Raw genomic sequence first — 18,190 nt, 5'->3', positions numbered from 1 at the left:
AATTTTTCTCTGATCTGCATTAATTTTTAGATGACATTGAAATATACATATTAGATCATTCTGAACCATCCTTGCTCTTTTCAAATCACCTTTCATTTGCTTTGCTTCTAGAAATATTAAAAAATTGTTAAATTTCATTATAAATATTAAAATTTTCAATTTTTATGAGCAAGTAATGCTTAATAATTTATTTAAATTATGAAAGTAAATTATTAAAAAATTATTAAATTTCATTATAAAGATTGTATTTTTAATTTTTATATGAGCAAGTAATGCTTAATAATTTATTTAAATTATGAGCAAGTTAATTATTAAAAAATTGTTAAATTTCATTATAATTTAATTTTCAATTTTTATACGAGCAAGTAATGCATAATAATTTACTTAAATTATAAGCATAATTTAAAAAATTGTTAAATTTCATTATTGTATATAATAAAAAATTTACCTTGACATTTAATTTGGAATAGAGATATGGAATGAAAATATTTTACAATTCAATATAAAAAAAAAAAATAGGAGGGAAAACAACACGTAATTAAATAACATAATAGGATAGGCCATGCATATGAAGCAACATCGTTATATGCAAATAGCGCAAAATTGACAGAGCTATAACTTTGGCAAAAATTAAGATTTTTAATCAAGTTTTTATTTTTAAATATATTGGGAATAAATTAGTAATTATCCACTTCTAACTCAAAAATTTTGAAAATGTCGAGTGGAGCACCCTAATTCTAGACCGACGATATATTTACAAATATATAATACAAAGATCTTACCAATTATTATAATAAGAGAATTTTTTTTCTTTCATATCAAATTCATAGGAAAAATATCTGATATCCCGTTATCTACTTTTACTCCATATTTATATAATTATGCCTCTTGATTATTAATGATATTAAGAGAATAATGAATATTCATGGTCCTACAAAGGTTTGCTATATGGACATCATCGTGTAACTTGTTAGGACGGTAGTTTGCTAATACGAATTCCCATATCATACCATATTCATAGCGTAAAAAGATTTGGTCTCTATTTATCTACATTGACGTCATATTTATGTAATCGGGGGCTTGATTTGAATATCTTGAACGACGCATTATTTTGTCATTTTTTGGAATTATGATAGTTCAATGCGATGGTAAATTTGGTAAAAAAGGAAATAAAATTTATTTTAATTTTTTTTATAAACAAAAATTATTAAATTACAATTTTGGGGCATTAAAAAATATAATTAAACAAATTATGGCAATATAGGGGAAAAAAATTTATAAAATAAAATAAAATAACAATTTCAAATACTTTTACCCTTGTCACACCTCATGGGATATTACAAACTGGATGAGGCACATAACATATTTTATTTACAATCCCTCATTATTTCTCACATGTGCCTCAAATATTTCCATACTATTACCACAAATATCCATTGGTGTAAGTGACAAGTAAAACAAAGCCAAACAAAAGTATCTATACAAACATTAGACCAATCAGGCGAATCCCCCAATCCTTATTCATTTCTTCTCTAATTGACTTATAAACATAACGGCAATTTTCAATTTTTCTTTTTCAAATAACCATCTACCCTGGTATCTGGTAGACAAAACAAACATTAAAATTTCCGATAACTGTTTTTAAAATTTGAATGGTGGTACTTCTATTTTAATTTTTGCTTTACCACACCCATCTAACGTTGTTAAACGGTTCGTTTTGGGCCGATTTTTAAAAACGGCTAACACAGTATTTTATCCAGAAAAATATTACGCAAACCTGAAAATTTTGTTCATGGAAGAAGCAAAAGTCTAGACATATAGTATCGAAATTTCTTTCTTTCAGCCGTTTTTAAAAATCGGCTCAAAACGAGCCATTTAACAACATTACACCCATCCATAACCAAAAGATTTTTTGTCTTATTAAATTATTTTTCCAATTTCAAAATATGCCCAAAAATATTAACCAAAAAAAATACAAATTCTTAATTAATAATTGCACACGGCATAATATAAGAAGATGATAAATGGATAGACCATATTAGAAAAAATATGGTGGGCTAAATTTTAACGATATAAAGAAAAGCTTCGAAATAGTAGCTTTTAAAGACATTATTAAACTAATTGCAGATTCGGAACCTCTCCACAAAGTATTCCATGTAGTCGTGTGCTGCTATGCCCCATAAAGAGGTAGGCAGGTGGTTGGATCAAATCCAAAAAACCTTGGGAGCGTATCCGCGTCGATTTCTTTGATAAGAATAAAAAATCGTACTTTTTAGTAGTTGATTCGTATTCAAAGTGGAGAGAATATGAAGAGGTACACGGGTATACGACAAAAGGGAATGGCCTGGTTCGGTTATTCGGACATTATTATTTCCGATGGAGATCCAGAATTTATAGGTGATGATATTAAACAGTTTTGTGCCGAGTCACAAACTAAACACATTTTTGCCCCACCGTATCATCCCAGATCGAATGGACAAGATGAGAGAATGGTGGCGATTGTTAAAAATTGGCCCAGAAAGGCTGGAAAAGGAAAGGGTGAGGTTTAAATGTCTCAATTGTATTGTCTTAATTCTCGTAACCGAGAAGGTATCACTCTTTCAAAGTTGTTTCTTAAAAAAGATCTAACCCCACTAAATCAAAGAGTCAAATTTATTGTGGGCCAAATAGATAGGACACGTTTATTTGATAAGAAAAGAGAATAAATGGGCTAAGGGCAAGGTACTAGCTCATATATGATCGAGATTAAATAAAATAGAAATATTACTAATAAATGGTATTACCGTTATTAGACATAATGATCATGTATGATAAGGGGGAAAAAATGTAAAAGTTAATATGTTAAATGTTCTTTAACATTAATATTTTTGTTTTCCCTATAATATGATAGTAGTTTAAATTAATGTAGAATTAATCCCAATGTACTTTGTAGTACAAAAAAAATGAGGGAATTAATTTACTTATTGTATAATACCGCAGTGTAACATGTATATAAAAGTTGTAAATTATTATGTAGCAACTGTGTACTTTGAAAGTATGGAAATATGCAATATAATGATATAATAATGTGGCTGAAATGGCAAAAAAGAATTTTTTTAAAAAAAAATTCATTATAATTTTATTATGTTAAAGTTTATAACAGTAGTTTGGTATATAGTTGAATTAAGGGCAATTAATAAAATTGCTAATTCTCTATAGTTAACAGTTTTAGTTGTTGTTAAAATGAAAAAAAATATAATAAAACTTGGTTGAAAATAGTGAGGGCAGGTTCACTGAATGCCGTCAGAAGTAAAAGTTATTTTATTATCATATTTTTCTTAAAATAATTGTAATTTAAATAAATAAAAATCCCGTCTTGTAAATGTTTAATTATCTAATTTACAGTGTTGAACCAGATTTGATGGAAAACATTTCCATATTTTTCAATTTATCTGAAAATAAAATTATTTGACTTGCAAAAATAATTTGTTAAAATAACATATTTATATATTCTTATCAGGCTGCCTTTCAAAGTGGAGACGGATCAGTCTCCAATGCAGCCTCAATTTTTACAAATTAAATAATTTCATTTACAAACGAAAATTATGGAAATGTTTTTCGTTAAATCTGCACAACACTCTACTTCCATGGATGAAAAATATAGGAACATTTGTTGTGCACATGTCAGTAGCAGTTGAAAAAGAAAGAAATAAATATATTATTTTGATTTTTTAAAAAAAATTTTTATTTATATACATGTCTGATTTATATTTTATAAGGCTGCGTTCAAAATGTTTTTAAAAAATCCTTTCGTAAATTTATAACAAAACACTTTGGACACATTTTAAGTTTTAAAAAAATTAAAATAAAAATTTAAATATTTTAAATACTGGATATGATTCAATTATTAGTTATTTAATATATAATATTTGAAGATACGACTGAACATAGTGATCATAATTCAGGTTATGTTTTTCCAATTTCCTGCCAAATTTATAATTTTGATAATATTATAAGATTTATATAGCTTAATTTAATTAAATTAAAGGTAATCATATTTTTTTTAAATTTGAGCGCTAAAATTTTTAAAATGCAATTAAGAATAATTAAAATAAGAAAATATAATTTTATTAAATATTTAATCCGCAAGGTGGAGTTTATTGTTATTAACTATTCTATTACTATTATATATAATATAATATAAGAACATGTTTAATTTAAAAAATAAACATTTTAAATTAATTAATATGCTTTCATAGAAAAAAATCTCGAAATTTAGATATAATTACTATAATTAATTAATTATAATAATGAATTTATTTTACCGATAAATTAATATTAATTTAAATAATACACTTATAATTTACTGGTAATATAATTTAAATACTAACAAATCTATTAAATATATATATATATATTAAAATACCGATACTGAAAATTTAATATTGAACTCTAAAATACCGATATATTATTAATTTATATTGGTAAATTACAAATTATATACTCAAAATGAAGAAAAAAGAATATATTGGATGTTTTTCGATTATAGTTGATGGTACATATGATGTTTCGAAATCAGAATTAATAAACTTTGTTAGTAAAATATATTGGAAATGGTGGAACACGACTGGTCTTGATATTAAAAAAAATATAATAAGCAAACTTAGTTCCATTAATCTACGCCTCGAATTCTTAGTTGGAAAAACTATGATGGTGCTTCAAACATGAGTGGAAGGAACATATGAGTACAGGCTTTGATTAGAGCTGAGATCTCAAAGGGAGCTTTTTTGATTCTATTGTCATCGATTAAATCTAATCATTGTTTAATTATTTCAATCGATAAAAGAACTAAGAAATGTTTTAAAGATCTTAGACGAGATTCACTTGTATTTTAATAGTGTTAAAAAATATGCAATGCTCAAAGTATCAGAGTTGATGTAATGCCAAAATCGCAAAGATTTATATGCATTAAGAATACCACTCGGTAATATTATCTGAAAAAAATATACCTTCTGATTTTGAAAGTTCTAGACTTCAAACATTACAATACAAATGAGAGGTATATATTTTATATATACTTTCATTAATAAATATAATATTTTATTTTAGTTATAAAACCAGTTTATACTGCAGATTTGATCATTATGCAGTTTAATGAAAGATTCAGTGATAAATTGATGAAATTTTTAAATCAAACCTCATTTTTTTACACCAAAGGCGGAAAAGATATTCGTTAAGGATGATATCGAGGGTATCTGTGAATTTTACCATTAAAATTCAAGTAAAGTTTTTAAAAAAATTTTCCAAGTTTCGAAACATTTATATTATGACTAAAACGAGGGATGCAATTATTATATATGACCTGAAGGTTAAAGAATCTAAATATTTTTCAGGAGAAAAAATTAAAAATATATTTGAAAAAAGAAAAAAAATTATATAAATACATGTGATCACAATGTTGCTTATTTATTGGATCCCCATTATTAAAGGGGAGAATCCTACTGGTAGTGAATTTAATGAAGTATGTGATATAATACAAGAATTCGGCATTTTACAAAGTGATAAATGATCAAAATATTTTAAATGATATCATCAGAAGTTAAAATGGCCAGTTTAATGGCAAATTAAAGCACTAATTTCCATAAAAAAACAATCAGATTGCTGCCTCAAGTTAGTGGAATGAGCTTTGCTCACCATACTCATTAATAGAAGTGGCATTTTACTAACAATTCCTATCTCTACTGTTTTTTCTTAAAGAAATTGGTCGATTTGGATTAATGTTCTTACCCATAAATCGATTCCAGATCTCGACAACAGGAAAATTGATTAAAAAATAATCAAAGAAAATGATAATATTGAATATGAATCATAACAAGACTCTGGGAGAGCGAAAACATTAGTTATCGAATGACAATGAATTTTTTAAAAAATAGGATAAAAATTAATATTATAGATTCATTTTACTATTATATACAAAATAAAGTTATTATTGTCTTAAAAAACATTTATTTGAATTTGACTATATTTGACAGACGTCAATTGACCCAAACATATTTGGCCGGTCAAGTACACAACCATAGTTAGATGTAATAACACCAACCACCATAAGTACCTTACATTTACATATATAGCATCAAATATTTTTAACAGAAAACGACTTCAGAATCTGAAACTTTATTAAACAACAAAATAATGCTATATTTATTCTGTGATGGTACTTCCCCACTCTATCGGAATTATGTGAATTTATCCGATTAGGTTAAATAATAAAAAATTTCTAGTATAAGTCAATTTTAGTAGTAATAGCTGATCTCAATATTGTTTTAGCTGGCTAATTTTGCTCATTTACTTACAAGATTTCTCAATTAAACGGCCCGATTAAGATTTTGGCCAAAATTATATTATGTAAAGCCTGGATATTTTGTTCGCAGATAGCAGAAAGGTTTTCACCTCAATATGCCAAATTTCAAGGCTTACATGTTTTTAAATTCTCAACTGATCAGAAATCCAGAAACCCTTATTTTAATTATAATCACACAAACGCAATTAAAAACAATAACTTAAATAAATATGTAAAATAAAATAAATCAATTTATTATTTTACTTTTTTTTTAATATTAAAATTATCGAGATTTGAATATATTGGACCGTCTTCAAAATTTCATAAAAATTCAAAAAATGTTTAGCGGAAAGAGATAGTTTATATAATAAATATAATATATTAATTTATTTATTATTTTATTATTTAATTAAATATTTTTGCCTTTTAATATCGTTTATTTTATTTACTATTTTTTTTTACTTCTTTTGTAATTATATGTTTTTTATGACTTGAACTACTATTATACGAATCGACATATTTCAAGGTCACGTAAAATTTCGTGAGCCAAGCAGTTATTATACGTTATATATATATTTTTTTATAAATAATATTTATTTTATAAATAATAATATAATTTGGAAATTATGATTGGCATGTTTTGAGTTAATTTATTATTTATATATTATAATTATGATTTATTTTATAAATAATTCATATTTTAAAATAAATAAATGCAAATTTTTATTTTCCGACTTATTTATTACCTATAAAATCTAAGATTTGAATTGACGACAATGACAGTAAGAATGATTAAAAGTGAATCTTACTGATTCAATATAGATTTAAGAAAATGTAAAAGAAGAAAATATTTTACTAATATCATAAGAAATATGTTTAATTAATTTAATATAATAAAAATGAAATGAAATAAACAGAGAAGTTAGCAGGTATATGCATACCTATGGTTCAAGAATTTTTTAAATAGTGAAATAAATTTTTATATTATAATATAATCTAAATAAATTTAATTATTGGGCGATGATAGAGATGTTAAAAGGTTTTTTTTTAAAAATGTATCGATACAGACTTATTACCTAAAAAGGGAATATAGAATAGATATACTCTTTTTATAGATACAATATTTTCTAATAAACATAATGTTCAGTCTCGAGAAACCATCGTACGCCTCAAGAGGTCAACGAATTCAAAAAGTTCGAGTTGATATGCTGTCGCGGTATGCCGTGGGGAGGAGCTAACCGACTCAAGCACAAGAGACGGAATCACAAGAGAATAAAATAGGAAGAATTGCTGTTAAACCAGTAAATTATTTGTAAGATGATTGTGGTAAGAAATGTAATCTATCATACCTATCCATACAATATTTATTTTTTGAAAATAGATTTCAAACATAATATTAATTATGCAGGGGTCCATTTTTGGACAATAATTATCAGAGACGGGAAAACCAAATATTTGATTCTTAGCTGTAAAAATCAAAAATAAATAATATATTTTTTGCTGAAAAATTTTTTTAAAAAATATCCGGGCCGGGTCGGGCTGTACAAATGATACCTTTGCAGGTCTCTGATAATTATATAACAAATTATACATTGAAATGGAAATTTATTAGGCGCATATCCTTAGCCCGTTAAGGGTAGGCATTTTGCAATTTGTATCAAATATATTTACAATGGATTATAACATAGATTCCTTTTTCGCATATGATTTATTCCAAATTTTTTTTAAATAAAAATAAATTTGATTTGAAAAAACTAAAACAGTTGTATTCGATGATTATTGGAAGAATTTTCTGAAGATCAAATATTTATTCAAGAATCTTTGAGGATTAAAATACAAAACTTTTGATCCCATCTCCAAATTTTTAGGCTAGCTTAATATTATTCTGGCTAAAATATTGCGTTAGCCATTTTTAAAAAATAGGGCTTAAAATAGAGCCGTTTAACAACACTAGGCACGGAGCAAAATTTTCAGGCTTGCGTGATATTTTTCTGGATAAAATAGCTCAAATCGTATTGTTTAAGAACACTAGGCGCGTGATCTATTACCTAAATCTAAATAGCCTCTATCGTTTTAGGTTGTTTAGGGGAAGCTACGGTTAAACAACACCCGATCCGAAATAAAATCCAAAAATCAAAGTCCGTAAATCCGGTCCGCGACTGACCCGAGTTCGGCTAAATCAGATACCGAACCAGGATGTAAAATATAACCAATAAAAATATTAAAACATCGATGGAATATACAATTTGGTCTAATCAAAAAATATTCAAAAATCAAAATCTAAATATTAATGAAAAACTCTTTCTGGTCTGGTCTGGTTAATGTTTCATTTTTTTTAAAAAATACCTCCTCATAAATTTATTGAACCTTCTGAAGATAATTGATGTTATGAATTATAGATATTATGCAAATTTCAATTAGAAAATTTAAAAAATATCGATTAGCATACTTAACCGTAACGAATTATCATGAATTGACTTAACACGTAAGGCGGGAGAAGGGCGGATGCGGAAAAAATATACCCTTACAAACCTTCCCCCCCCTCTCCCGGTTATTCTCTCTCCCTAAGAAGGAGTATTGCTAAACAATTTTTTTTTATACGATAAAAAATCTCATTCTTATAGTGAGCACGAATTGACCATTTCAAACGCAAATAATGCATTCCAAATGGCAGGGTGCGAATTGGTAAAATTACTGTTTGGCGCTAGCAACGATTTAAAACTTAAACAGATTTGCTTTTGTCAATAGCTCATTATTCTTCATTTTGTAATATTATATATATAATGTTAAAAAAAAATAACTAACTCTATATCTTAAAATGGAATATTTAGAAATTAAAGAAATAAAAAGGCAGACGATAAATATAATTTTCTAAAACAAATCTTTCTTTTGAACTTAGCTAAAATTTTGAATCGACGATATTAATAAAAAGGCAACCTCCATTTAAACAAGGGATGCGTTACGATTTTCTTATTAAAAAATTACGGCAAAACGTACACGCTCAATTTGCGCGCCTGCGCATTTTTAAGTTTTTGTTTTTGAGGTATATTTAACAAAATAATATAAATATTATGGTTTTTAATATAAAAAAAATGTCATTGAAATATTTACTTATGGATTAATTTATAAAAGGACCTTTTGAAGTTCACCAACCTCCTTTACGAAAAATATGGATATAGACAGGTTATATATCATTCAGCAACATGTTTTCAATGATGTTGAGAATTTCCATATGCCCATCTAAAATGAATCGACAATATATTCTTTTTTTTTAATTTAAAAAAAGAGATAAAACTGATTTAAATGCATTTTTATAACTTCTTATTTAGTGCTCAACCCTTAAATTCCATATTCCGCTTCATTGATTCTTTCTTTCTTTTTTCTTATTTTTATACAGATTTTTTTTTTATCTTTCGATAAAGTAGAAAAGATTATCAGAGGAAAGGATGATAAAAATAATATATTATAAAAGTGTTAAGAAATATTTCATATAAGCTAATTTATGATATAATTATATTTTGATGTTTTTATATTTAAAAACTACTTTTATAAAGATGTATTAATTAAATCTTTTGATGTACAATTATTTTTAATTTATTTATTCATTAAAACATTGATAAATCATTCAAAATAAATGTTTTAAATCAATTATTAATCGTGAATTTGGCCAAAATTTTGTTAATAATAATTTTTTTTTCCCCTCGTCACTAATTATTACTATACCGGCTATAATACTACAAATATTTAAATAAACTACATATAATCACCGGTTAATAAGAAATAGTTTAAACACCTAAAATTTTTACATAAAATGAACCCGACTAAAAGGCTGGCAGGGTGAAACTACCAAAAAATTTGGTAATCCTCATCTCCTCCTGCCCCTACAAATCTTGGACCATCATTTGCTTACACTAATCAAATCAATTTGAGAAAATCTTTGATAAAATTAGTCCAGTTAAAATGGTAAGGTATCAAGAGTCTTAATTAGTATAGGCAAATTTAGTATTTATTGCTATATAGATCCTAACGTTCCCTAGCCCCCGAAATATCGGCGTTATTTTACGGTGCGTGAAAAGTGTAGATCTAGAAGCACATGACATACATTTACCTTAAATATCTTTCTTGAGCTTTGAAAGGGGAAAAAACCAAGAAATTTCAACCTACATCATTCTAAATAAGCTTATTTATTTAAAAATTATCTTCCCCGTTTAGTTCCGTAAATTCTTTATAGTTATTTTATATCAATTCAATAAGCAAGTTTCAATTATAAAAAGAAAATAATATTCTTTCAAATATATTTATATTTTTTGAATGCCAAAAAAAATTTTTTCCGTTAGTTATACTATATATTTTATAAAATCGATTTAAAACGTAAAATAAATAAGATTTTTTGAATTTAAATTTTTTTCAAAATAAATTTCATCAACAATATAATATAAAGAATAAAACCAATAATATCTAATACACTTATATATCTATACATAAAATAATTTTCTTTAGCTAAAATTCCAGATATCCGGAGTCTCTAGACTTCAAGCATTAATGAATATTACCTGTTCTATTTGGAGATTTTTGATGTTGGAAATATACAAATTTTTCCTTCTAGAGGATTGCTGTTAAGATAATTTATACTACATATCATAAAGCGTTTAGTCCAAAATTTAAAAAAAAAGTATCTTCCGCTATTACATCGATAATTTGTATCGAATCCGGTCACTCCTCTTTTCCGAAAAGTATTCGAAAAAATATAATAAGAAAAATAAAACTGCCAAACACAATAGTGTGTTCCAATTTTTAATCCATTATATATATATAAAAAAATTAAATTAATAATGACTAACATTATTTATAATGTGAAGTAATAAAATTTTGTATCTTAATATGAAAAAAAAAATATATTAAATTATGTCCTCAGGTTTCAAAAAAGATTTAACAAAATAAAAATAGTAAACAAAATATTCTTATTATTAAATAAATTACATAGATGGTGTTATATATTTGATAGTAAACTATTTAATTTTAAAAATTTCTAAAACTCTGAAATTTTGATATAAGAAATCTAGGTGATTGATGAATATCTTTTATCTATTACGTTTTCATTTTTGATACCCATAATGGTTATAATGATATCTTTACAACAAAATGAAATCCCATAAGTCACCATACTTGTAAAACAATTTATTTCCTATATATATATAAGGTTAACATTAAAAGTCTTCTAACGAATTTCTGGGAAAATTGAATATATTCTCTAATCGCAAAATAATAGGTTCTCTTTGAGAACATGCAATTAATTTTTTTTTTTCAAGACACCTAAATTAAATAGGGAAATGATGGAAATTGTTTATATTTTTTATTATATAAATCGAATGTGCCTATTATGTTGTACAGTATGTGACTAGATTTATTTATGAATAAATAGGTATTTATTCTGTCACACTCATTTTAGATTATTAAAATAAATTTTTTATGTCTACAATTTTGGTTCTTAATTAATCTTTCACAAATATATGGCATTTTGTTTATGTTACATAATATTATATAGAGTCATAGATTTGCTATTTATTTATGCATCGACCAATCGGTTACGTTCATTTGGGGATATTTTCTTTTAATTTAAATTCTTATTATAAATATCCGGGAATGTGGAAACATACAAATATTTCAGGAACTCTACTACACTATAAATCTGTATAAAATGAAGGATATATAATAATTTTTCTCTTAGTATGTATATATTTAAGCAATATGTCTATCCCCAAATATTATAACAACAATATGAATATCCCATAGATTATAAATAAATATGTCAAGTAAAACATTTCCAGAAGTGTATACCATAAATAAGTATCAAAAATGGACGATTCAATAAATATCATGAACGGTTCCGAAGATACCAAAAACCGATACAATTCAAATGGACGATTCGATAAATACTATAGTTGGGTCAATGCCAGAAATACGATAATTGAATGAATCCTCCGAGGATCATAAACTCAAATTTCATAGGAACTAGGAAGAGATGAACAATGGGCGTATGAAGGGTGGGCGTGTTGCAGTTTGCGAAAACATATAAATTAAAAAATAGATCTTCCAAACACGTATCAATCAATATGAAACAGCTAGTGTTGTTAAACGGCTCATTTTGAGCCGATTTTTTAAAACAGCTAACTCAATATTTTAGCCAGAAAAATATTGCCTAAGTCTCGAGATTTCGATAATATATGCCTAGACCTTTGTTCCTTCTATGAGCAAAATCTTGAGGCTTGCGTAATATTTTTCTGGACAAAATATTGAGTTAGCCGTTTTTAAAAATCGGCTCAAAACGAGCCATTTAACAACACTAGAAACAGCCAATATCTTTTATTCAGAATAATAATTTGTAAAAAATCAAATTTTCCTAAATTTTAAGGAAAAAAAACTTTTACCGTTTTTAGATATAAAAATCCCATTAAAAATAAAAATACAATAATTGATTGATTGACATTTCAAACAATCTATTATTTAATTTTATTTAACTTATATGATCGCAAACTGCAACACAAAAATTTGGCTCACTTCACGCTAAGCGTAATGTCATAGTACTGCTCTTTTTTTGTGATAAGTAGGTAATCAAGGAATTGATAATAAGAATCAGTCAGTTAATATTTTGGCCAGAAAATCAAATATTTAGTCCTTCATATTTTTCCAATCTGGTCAAATTAAATATTTGCTGAGAACTTTTTTTCTTTATATTATCAACTAAGGGGATAAAAATAAAATATGAATCATTAAATCAATTGAAATATCTTTCAGAATAAATGCTTTAAGTGAATTTTGAATTTTGTTAATAATGATTCCCCCCCCCCTTAACACTCGCTAATCGTTACTATACCAGTTATAATACTAAGTGCTTCCAAATATTTTTAAAAAGTAAACTACATATAATCACGAGTTAATAAAAAAATATTTTTAAACAACTGGTCAAAATTTTTCTATAGAATGGACCCGGCTAAAAGGCTGAGGGTGAAGCTCCCACTCCCCGCTCCTAGAAATTTTGGACCGCCATACATGAGAAAATTAATAAAATTAGTCCAGTTAAAACGATAGGGTATCAAAAGTTTTCCTAGCCCTCGAAAAAGACGCCATTATTAATCCCGTTGGCGTTATTTTATGGTGCTTGCAAAATGTAGATCTAAAAACACATGACATATTATCAGGACCAGGGATCCAAACCGAAACGAATATCGATTCGATTCGGGTTTAGGTTCGGATAAAAATAACGGTTCAAGATTCAGGTTTGGTTCGCCAAAAATTAAAATAGCGGTTCGGTTCGAACCTCTAAAAACCGGTTTGAACACTTTCTATTCAAACCTACATTCGAATTATGTATAGGGAAAATATTTTTTTATTTTATCATTAATTTAAAAAACACTTGTATAAAACCTTCATTTTTATTAATTGCACATTATAAAATTATATTTAATTTATAAATATAACAAATAAATATATCAATGATTAATTTTAATATGAACAATTTACTTAAATTTTTTTTTTATTAAGTCGCACAATTAAATATATTTTCAAAATTCGTCTCACTCAAATTACATCTATAAGGAGATAGTATAAATTTAATTGTTGAAAAACATCTTTCCACACTAACTTGGGTAGCCGACACTGCCAATATGATATAAGATTTGATGTGTCATTTACAATAATATTTTGGATTTAATTTTTCTCTAAGCATTATATTATAATTCATTAGCTTAAAATATTTAAAAAATGTTGTAAAATGACAATATACTAAAGTTTATAAAAATTATGACCAACACTTATCAATCAAATGTGATTGATGCTAATCTTTAAAATAATTCGAATATAATTGAAATTTTTTTCAAAATACTAATAATAACTTACATATTATTTTATAAAAATAAAATCATGAGGCTTGAACCGGTTCAGAGGCATTTTAGCGGTTAGGTTCAGGTTCAGCTAGAAATTTTTTACCCGTTTAGATTCGGTTCAGGTTCGATAAAAAATACCGGTTTTTAGCGGTTTAACGGTTCGGTTCAGGTTCGGTTTGGATCCCTGATCAGGACTGTAGCCAGAAATTTCCAGCTGGGTGGGCATCTGCTTACTTGGGGGGGGGGCACTATTTTTTAAAAATAAAACAGATAATTAAGCACATAGAAATTTTTTTGCTAATTTTATTAACAAAATAATAATATAATATAATACGGCGATTTTTACTTTAAAATTTTAACATAAATGAATTAAAATATAAATTCCGTGTTATTCTTTTTTCATAAGCCATTAATAGTAAATTTTGTTTACGTTGATCTTTCATCGACTCTCTAGTGCGTGATATAACTCTCTTTAGTGTAGAAAATGAGGCCTCACAGGAAGTCGTTGATACCCCTATGAATATGGCTGCTGAGTAGCATTTATATGATTCTTTAAATGCAAGATGATATTTATTTGTATACATAATATTTAGGATATTTTCAAAATTATGTGTTTCATAAACTTCTGCAGATAATCCTTTTGCTATTTACATTTCATAATGTAACGTTTCCATATTTAAGTTTATTAATGATTCTAATGGGCCATTTTATCTTATAAAATAATAAAGGTCAATGGGGATAATGTATTAAAACATGATAGAAGATTATAATCATCTTGTGTAAATCTATCTAAAAAGCGATCAACAAAGTAATCAAAAATTTCATAATAATTCTTTTGTAAAGGACTCTAATTGAGTCCACAATCAAATTGTAATTTGGTCTTGATTAAAAATCTTAAAAATTTATAAGCGTTTTACATTGAGAATTTTTGGGTGATGAGATAAAATTTTGCTAAAGGGTTTTCAGCCTTAATTTCTAATAAGATCAAAAGAATTGTCGCTTTTTTATTTTTTAATATATTGATAATTGTTGTAGCTGTTGAAAAAAAAGAAGAAATAAATTTAATATAATATATCAAATGTCAGTTAATTTCTGACAGGGGAATTAGTGTTACCTTGTGGATGGGAGGAAAAAGAAAGGATCACATGGGTTTTTTTGGTAAAGAACAATAAAAGTTTCTTTGTGTGCGGTTTGGAGTGAAGAAGACATTATATTAGATGAAGAGGGGATTGATCGGGAAGATTTAGCAATTTAATGATTATCGTTTATGATACTTAGATATTTTTTTAGATATTTGTATAAATAAATTGGATTTAGATATTTGTATGAATAATTGGATTTTTAGACTATATGAGAACTTTGACTATTTCTAGTTGGATTGTTTTGGATTGATAAGTTATATTTTTCGAGGGACGGATTAAGAGTAAGGGTCAATACAATTTTTAGAATCCGATAGATTAGGATGTACTAACTTAGTGGATCCTTTGTTATTATTATCTCATAAATTATAATGGCTAATATAACATAATTTATAATATTAACGCATTGAGATAGAAGACCAGAGGCTTCTACTGAATCATGAGTGGAAACTTCTGAATTAAGAGTTCAATTAGAAAAGTAAAAAAAACCAATAGCTTCAAAATTCTCACAAATGATGTAAGATGTTTCTAAATGACCAGTCCACCTATGGTCTAAAAGTCTATTAAGAGCATGGCCTGTATATTTACAGGATACGTTAAAACGCCTAAAAATATTATCCAATGCATTGGATAAATTTTAAAAAAATTAGAAATGATAACAATATTATTACATCAATTTTGAATCACAAGATGCAACAATGGTTGTAGCAATGTATAAAAGGAACTTTATTATTAATTTTGAAGTAGGGTTTGCACTCCTCCATTTTGGCCAGACATGACGTTTGCATCATTCTCCTGGCTTATTTTATTCTTTGAATTAATATTTAACTAATTAAGTTGCTTTAAAATGCTACCATTAATGCTTTCAGAAGAAAGACACTGTAAATTAAAAAATCCTATTCAATTTTCTTGGATATCCACAGAAAAAATAGCTAATAATTATACTCAGGTTTTCACATCCTGATGCATCTTTTGTTTCTTCAGCCTTAATACAAAAAAAAGGCATATCACTTTTATTATCTTTATCTAAGATATTTTCGAGGCCATTTTTGGAGGTCAAAGATTTTTTCTGAAGACCAAGTTTGGGAGCCTAAAAAATTTATTTTAGGGACATTCCCAACACCCCCCTCCCATTACCCGTAGCTACGGCCTTGAATATATTTACCTTTAATTCTTTCCTGAATTTTTAAAGGTAAAGAAAACCAAAAAGTTTCAGCCTACATCATTAAAGAAAACTTTTTTTAAAAAAAAAACATTATTATTTTAAGGATTATTTTCTAAATAAGCTTATTTATTTGAAAATTGTCTAATTCCCTGTTAGTTCCGTAGATTCTTTAGTTATTTTATTTCAAATCAATATGCAGGCTTCAATTATAAAAACAAAATAATATTCTTTCAAAATATTCATATTTTTTATTGCCAAATAAATTTTTTTACGTTATTAATAAAATATTTATAAAATCGATTTAAAAAGTAAAATAAATTAAGATTTTTAGAATTAAAATTTTTTTTTTTAAATTTCATCAACAATTATAAAAATAAAACCAGTAACATCTAACACACTTATAAATTAAATTCATTTTAAAATAAATAAAAAATATTATTCTTTAGCTAAAATTCCCCATATCATAAGTCTCTAGACTTCAATCATGTGAAACTGCATTAAATAAATTACTTATTCTATTTGGAAATTTTTGACGTTGAAAATATAAATTACATGAATTTACATTTTTTCTTCTAAGGGATTGTTGTTATTGTAATGAGCATTAAATAGCTCATACATCGTCTAGTCTAAAATTTTAAAAAGGTATCTTCCCTTCCGCTATTACATTGATGACTTTAAAGGTATTTGGAAAAAGATAAAAATTGCCTAACACAATCGTGGATTTTTAAAATTTCATATCCATTTTTACGTGATACGTGATATATAGCGCTTTCGCCCTAAGCTACTTTTTATAAAAAAAAATTTAGAAACAAATGAAACAAATTTTTTTTATTTTTTTTTTGCTTATAATGTAAATGTATAATAAATAATATATAAAAATCAACATTTATAAATATAAAAATATAGTTCTTTAGATTATAAAAAAATAAGATAAATAAATATTTGATATGGAAATGAATCATTATTAATTAGAATTACTTCTGTATACTCTTTTATATAAGTATGCTCTTCATCGTTAATATATTCAATTTCAACAAGATCACAGAGATAATTAATCTCTAATCTTCTTTCCTCCAGAAAAAAAAGCGATTAGTTTTATTGCTTGGTATACAGAATTCCATCTTGTACGATTAGGGGTTAATAAATACCTCCCTAATTTTTTTTTAAACATGTCAGAACTTTTAGGAGATTTGTTCTGCTTATTCCATAAAGTTTGACATTTATAAAATGTCGATCTTGACACCCTTTTAAAATCTTCATCATTTAAAGCTCCTTCAGCATCTACTGTTGCTATCAAATTTAAATTATGACAGGAGCATCTCTGATGGCTGGGTAACATTGTGGAGTTAGTTGAAAATCCTATAGAATATTGATTAGATTAACATGTATTATAAAATAATTTAAACCTTCTTCTAAGATCTCATTAATATCATTGGCATCAACACCTATTTCCTCCTCTTCCAATACATGTTGACTATCATTCTTCTCATCTTCAGCATTATCCTCACCAAATATTCTATATTCATATTAAATAGTACAAATTAAATTATTCATCCAGTTTTAATAGAAATGTCTAGTAATATTTATCAAAAATGGTGTGGAAAAATCATTTCTTAGTATTCTAAATTTTGAACCTCAGGAATTATAATGTAACTAAGCAAAAATATTTTATAAAATGAATACA

The 18,190-nt window shown here is 26.1% G+C and overlaps 1 long non-coding RNA gene across 3 annotated transcripts in view; it reads left to right on the top strand.

Annotated features, from left to right (window-relative positions):
• Positions 1-4,238: 4,238 nt before the first annotated feature.
• Positions 4,239-18,190, top strand: part of LOC135927756 (uncharacterized) — a 37,360-nt gene continuing 23,408 nt past the window's right edge. For 2 of the 3 annotated variants that reach the window (XR_010572172.1, XR_010572171.1), the window contains exons 1-3: positions 4,549-5,038; positions 5,089-5,260; positions 7,467-7,620. This is a non-coding gene — a long non-coding RNA (uncharacterized LOC135927756). Of the gene's footprint in view, positions 4,349-4,548; positions 5,039-5,088; positions 5,261-7,466; positions 7,621-18,190 lie in introns of those variants that run through there. The other variant, XR_010572173.1, reaches the window with a different exon arrangement.

Source organism: Gordionus sp. m RMFG-2023, chromosome 4 (genome assembly GCF_954871325.1).
Source record: "Gordionus sp. m RMFG-2023 chromosome 4, tfGorSpeb1-WG-v2, whole genome shotgun sequence".
In the NCBI taxonomy this organism is placed as follows: domain Eukaryota; kingdom Metazoa; phylum Nematomorpha; class Gordioida; order Chordodea; family Parachordodidae; genus Gordionus; species Gordionus sp. m RMFG-2023.
The sequence above is the reverse complement of the archived record's forward strand: the minus strand, read 5'-3'. Positions and strand labels throughout refer to the sequence as shown.